General features: G+C 45.9%; 1 long non-coding RNA gene across 1 annotated transcript; it reads right to left on the minus strand.

The window, feature by feature from the left end:
* Positions 1–4,484: 4,484 nt before the first annotated feature.
* On the minus strand, positions 4,485–5,596 carry LOC138649075 (uncharacterized). The gene is made up of 2 exons (XR_011315236.1): positions 5,155–5,596; positions 4,485–4,600 (listed from the first exon to the last, which is right to left on the minus strand). It is a non-coding gene; the product is annotated as an uncharacterized lncRNA (long non-coding RNA).
* Between the last annotated feature and the right edge of the window lie 649 nt (positions 5,597–6,245).

The raw sequence follows: 6,245 nt of genomic DNA on the forward strand, positions 1-6,245 counted from the left end.
CTGAGTACGGTGATACCCCATATGTGGGGGTAAACTACTGTTTGGGCACATGCCGGGGCTTGGAATTGAAGTAGTGACGTTTTGAAATGCAGACTTTGATGGAATGCTCTGCGGGCGTCACGTTGCGTTTGCAGAGCCCCTGATGTGCCTAAACAGTAGAAACCCCCCACAAGTGACCCCATTTCGGAAACTAGACCCTGAAAGGAACTTATCTAGATGTGTGGTGAGCACTTTGAACCCCCAAGTGCTTCATAGAAGTTTATAATGCAGAGCCGTGAAAATAATTAATACGTTTTCTTTCCTCAAAAATAATTATTTAGCCCAGAATTTTTTATTTTCCCAAGGGTTACAGGAGAAATTGGACCACAAAAGTTGTTGTCCAGTTTCTCCTGAGTACGCTGATACCCCATATGTGGGGGTAAACCACTGTTTGGGCACACGTCGGGGCTCAGAAGGGAAGTAGTGACTTTTGAAATGCAGACTTTGATGGAATGGTCTGCGGGTGTCACGTTGCGTTTGCAGAGCCCCTGGTGTGCCTAAACAGTAGAAACCCCCCACAAGTGACCCCATTTTAGAAACTAGACCCCCCAAGGAACTTATCTAGATATGTGGTGAGCACTTTGAACCCCCAAGTGCTTCACAGACGTTTACAACGCAGAGCCGTGAAAATAAAAAATCATTTTTCTTTCCTCAAAAATTATGTTTTAGCAAGCATTTTTTTAGATTCACAAGGGTAACAGGAGAAATTGGACCCCAGTAATTGTTGCGCAGTTTGTCCTGAGTATGCTGGTACCCCATATGTGGGGGTAAACCACTGTTTGGGCACACGTCAGGGCTCGGAAGTGAGGGAGCACCATTTGACTTTTTGAATACGAGATTGGCTGGAATCAATGGTGGCGCCATGTTGCGTTTGGAGACCCCTGATGTGCCTAAACAGTGGTAACCCCTCAATTCTAACTCCAACACTAACCCCAACACACCCCTAACCCTAATCCCAACTGTAGCCATAATCCTAATCACAACCCTAACCCCAACACACCCCTAACCACAACACTAACCCCAACACACCCCTAACCCTAACCACAACACCCTAATTCCAACCCTAACCCTAAGGCTATGTGCCCACGTTGCGGATTCGTGTGAGATATTTCCGCACCATTTTTGAAAAATCTGCGGGTAAAAGGCACTGTGTTTTACCTGCGGATTTTCCGCGGATTTCCAGTGTTTTTTGTGCGGATTTCACCTGCGGATTCCTATTGAGGAACAGGTGTAAAACGCTGCGGAATCCGCACAAAGAATTGACATGCTGCGGAAAATACAACGCAGCGTTCCCGCGCGGTATTTTCCGCACCATGGGCACAGCGGATTTGGTTTTTCATATGTTTACATGGTACTGTAAACCTGATGGAACACTGCTGCGAATCCGCAGCCAAATCAGCACCGTGTGCACATAGCCTAATTCTAAAGGTATGTGCACACGCTGCGGAAAACGCTGCGGATCCGCAGCAGTTTCCCATGAGTGTACAGTTCAATGTAAACCTATGGGAAACAAAAATCGCTGTACACATGCTGCGGAAAAACTGCACGGAAACGCAGCGGTTTACATTCCGCAGCATGTCACTTCTTTGTGCGGATTCCGCAGCGGTTTTACAACTGCTCCAATAGAAAATCGCAATTGTAAAACCGCAGTGAAATGCGCAGAAAAAAACGCGGTAAATCCGCCATAAATCCGCAGCGGTTTAGCACTGCGGATTTATCAAATCCGCAGCGGAAAAATCCGCAGAGGACCAGAATACGTGTGCACATTCCTAACCCTAACCCTAACCCTAGCCCTAACCCTAGCCCTAACCCTACCCCTAACCCTAACCCTACCCCTAACCCTACCCCTAACCCTAACCCTAGCCCTACCCCTAACCCTACCCCTAACCCTAACCCTACCCCTAACCCTAACCCTATTCTAACATTAGTGGAAAAAAAAAATTTCTTTATTTTTTTATTGTCCCTACCTATGGGGGTGACAAAGGGGGGGGGGGGGTCATTTATTATTTTTTTTATTTTGATCACTGAGATAGATTATATCTCAGTGATCAAAATGCACTTTGGAACGAATCTGCCGGCCGGCAGATTCGGCGGGCGCACTGCGCATGCGCCCGCCATTTTGGAAGATGGCGGCGCCCGGGAGAAGACGGACGGGACCACGGCTGGATCGGTAAGTATGATAGGGTGGGGGGGACCACGGGGGGGGATCGGAGCACGGGGGGGGGATCGGAGCACGGGGGGGGAATCGGAGCGCGGGAGGGGTGGAACGGAGCGCGGGGGGCGTGGAACGGAGCACGGGGGGGCTGGAATGGAGCACGGGGGAGTGGAATGGAGCACGGGGGGGGTGGATCGGAGTGCAGGGGGGGTGATTGGAGCACGGGGGGGTGATTGGAGCATGGGGGGAGCGGACACGAGCACGGGGGGGAGCGGAGCACTGGATGGAGGGGAGCCGGAGCAGTGTACCGGCCAGATCGGGGGGGTGGGGGGGCGATCGGAGGGGTGGGGTGGGGGCACACTAGTATTTCCAGCCATGGCCGATGATATTTCAGCATCGGCCATGGCTGGATTGTAATATTTCACCCGTTATAATGGGTGAAATATTACAAATCGCTCTGATTGGCAGTTTCACTTTCAACAGCCAATCAGAGCGATCGTAGCCACGAGGGGGTGAAGCCACCCCCCCTGGGCTAAACTACCACTCCCCCTGTCCCTGCAGATCGGGTGAAATGGGAGTTAACCCTTTCACCCGGTCTGCAGGGACGCGATCTTTCCATGACGCCGCATAGGCGTCATGGGTCGGATTGGCACAGACTTTCATGACGCCTACGTGGCGTCAAAGGTCGGGAAGGGGTTAATTTATCTGTGCCAGAGCACGCCGCTATGCGGAGTTATATAAAGGAATCCTTGGAGAAAGGTCATATTCGCCCATCGTCATCACCGTTGGGAGCAGGGTTCTTTTTTGTGGCCAAGAAGGATGGCTCTTTGAGACCTTGTATTGATTACCGCCTTCTTAATAAGATCACAGTCAAATTTCAGTACCCTTTGCCGCTGCTGTCTGATTTGTTTGCTCGGATAAAGGTGGCTAGTTGGTTCACCAAGATAGATCTTCGAGGGGCGTATAATCTTGTGCGAATTAAACAGGGCGATGAATGGAAAACAGCATTTAATACGCCCGAGGGCCATTTTGAGTACCTAGTTATGCCATTCGGGCTTACTAATGCTCCATCTGTGTTTCAGTCCTTTATGCATGACATCTTCCGAGAGTACCTGGATAGATTCATGATTGTATATTTGGATGATATTTTGGTCTTTTCGGATGATTGGGAGTCTCATGTGAAGCAGGTCAGAATGGTGTTCCAGGTCCTTTGTGCGAATTCCTTGTTTGTGAAGGGGTCGAAATGTTTCTTTGGGGTTCAGAAGGTTTCATTTTTGGGTTTCATTTTTTCCCCTTCTACTATCGAGATGGACCCTGTTAAAGTTCAGGCCATTTATGATTGGACTCAGCCGACATCTGTGAAGAGCCTGCAGAAGTTCCTGGGCTTTGCTAATTTTTACCGTCGCTTCATCGCTAATTTTTCTAGTGTTGTTAAACCGTTGACTGATTTGACCAAGAAAGGTGCTGATGTGGTCAATTGGTCCTCGGCGGCTGTAGAGGCTTTTCAGGAGTTGAAGCGTCGTTTTTCTTCTGCCCCTGTGTTGTGCCAGCCAGATGTTTCGCTCCCGTTTCAGGTTGAGGTTGATGCTTCTGAGATTGGAGCAGGGGCTGTTTTGTTGCAAAGAAGTTCTGATGGCTCGGTGATGAAACCATGTGCCTTCTTTTCTAGAAAATTCTCGCCTGCTGAGCGCAATTTTGATGTTGGCAATCGAGAGTTGTTGGCCATGAAGTGGGCATTCGAGGAGTGGCGACATTGGCTTGAAGGAGCCAAGCATCGCGTGGTGGTCTTGACGGATCACAAGAATTTGACTTATCTCGAGTCTGCTAAACGGTTGAATCCTAGACAGGCTCGATGGTCGCTGTTCGATTTTGTGGTTTCGTACCTTCCGGGCTCTAAGAAGGGCACCTTGAAAAAGCTGAGCGAAACACGCGTCGGTGTTGGCGTGGCGCGTGTCCAGACTCAGTCACACTATGGGTAAGCAAGGTTAAGATGGGGGAACGGGGGCTTTATTTACTGTGCGCGCATTCTTTCCACTGCTGCTGCAGTGTTATTCTGTTTATGCCCTGCACTATTTGGTTCCCCTGCTTATAATATGCACTAAGCACTTTATGTATTTGCCCATTTGTGTTTCTGTTTGTCTGGACATTGGTAGCCTTCACTACCTGATATGAATAATCAGGATCACTTTGCACTCAATACAAGTAGGTGCTTAGGAGGAAAAAAATAAAGTCAATAGAATAGAACAACCTCCAGCACACATAAAAAAGGTGAGAAAAGTCTTGTCTTCAATTCACAATGATGCAATTTTATTCATTAATTCTGGGGGTTCACAGCCATGAAACAAAGTATAATGAGAGATTTTCCCAACGTTTCGACCGTAAAAAGGTCTTTATCAAGGGTACAATCTATACAAATAAAAACAAAAAATACAACATAAATAAATTGTATACTATGAAAATACAGATAATAAATCAAGAACTGTTATTACATAACATCAACAAAAATACTGGTAGTCCATATATGTATCTGAACTCTCAAAATCAACACCATGGAAAAAAGTAAATATGATATCCATTTATCAAATTAATCATAAAACCAGGTGTTCACATAATATAGGCCTTGAAGGCAGGACAATAAATGATGCATGGTTCCAAATGAACCTAAAGAGAAAATAATGGGTAAATAAATCAATAAATAACTAAATGTCTATAATCACCCCAATAGAGGTCAGAGCCGTGAAAAAATAAGAATGGGGAGGTACAAATGTATATAGTCGCTCTATAATATACAAATCCTGCACAAAATGTATAGCACATAAGCTATAAGGATATAAATAAACACACGAAAGTTAGTAACGATGTATCCCCATAATGAGCCAGAGGTCCCCGGGAGAAAAAAGAAAAAGACCACCAACAATGAACAAATAAACAAGCCTCAGCGTGCTGTGAAAGATAAATACCTTTAGTGGTGAACAAGATAAGAAACGGCCTCCCCGAGCAGTAATGGAGCAGTGTGTAGAAGGACCTTATATAGGGCACTGATGTAATCTCCGGTCAGTCACATGTGGTGAAGCCGAGTCATCCCGGAAAAAGCCGAACAAGAGAGAGGAGAAGTACTCATGTGTCGTAACCATGGCACCGGGAGAAGCCGAGTGATATAGTAAAGCAGAAGGGAGAGAAAGCCACGCAGGCACAGACATATAAAGCGTCGCTCATATAGTACCGGAATCAAAAGAACTAGGAGAATAAAAGATAAAATGCTGACGCTAAGCAGTGCAAAACTATATGAGAGGAAAGGAAACAAAGAATATTAACAGGAAAATAAAAAGAGAAAAAGGGAAGAAAAAAACCAAAGAAGAGGAGATAAGCGCTCATTTAGGGGATACATACCTATACATCAAGGAACCTATGAAAAACAAAAGATAAAAAAGAAAAAATAAATGACTCAAATATATATACATATACATACAGCCTACTTATTAAACACTGTGACGTATAATCAAAATATATTCAATAACTGATCTCATACTCCCTATTCAGTCCCCACGGTTCCAGTGTTTGTAATGTGAAAATCCAAAAAGATTCCCTGGATTTAAGTCTCTGTGTGGTGAGCACTTTGAACCCCCAAGTGCTTCATAGAAGTTTATAATGCAGAGCCGTGAAAATAATAAATACGTTTTCTTTCCTCAAAAATAATTATTTAGCCCAGAATTTTTTATTTTCCCAAGGGTTACAGGAGAAATTGGACCACAAAAGTTGTTGTCCAGTTTCTCCTGAGTACGCTGATACCCCATATGTGGGGGTAAACCACTGTTTGGGCACACGTCGGGGCTCAGAAGGGAAGTAGTGACTTTTGAAATGCAGACTTTGATGGAATGGTCTGCGGGTGTCACGTTGCGTTTGCAGAGCCCCTGGTGTGCCTAAACAGTAGAAACCCCCCACAAGTGACCCCATTTTAGAAACTAGACCCCCCAAGGAACTTATCTAGATATGTGGTGAGCACTTTGAACCCCCAAGTGCTTCACAGACGTTTACAACGCAGAGCCGTGAA

Source organism: Ranitomeya imitator, chromosome 9, assembly GCF_032444005.1.
Source record: "Ranitomeya imitator isolate aRanImi1 chromosome 9, aRanImi1.pri, whole genome shotgun sequence".
NCBI classification, from domain to species: domain Eukaryota; kingdom Metazoa; phylum Chordata; class Amphibia; order Anura; family Dendrobatidae; genus Ranitomeya; species Ranitomeya imitator.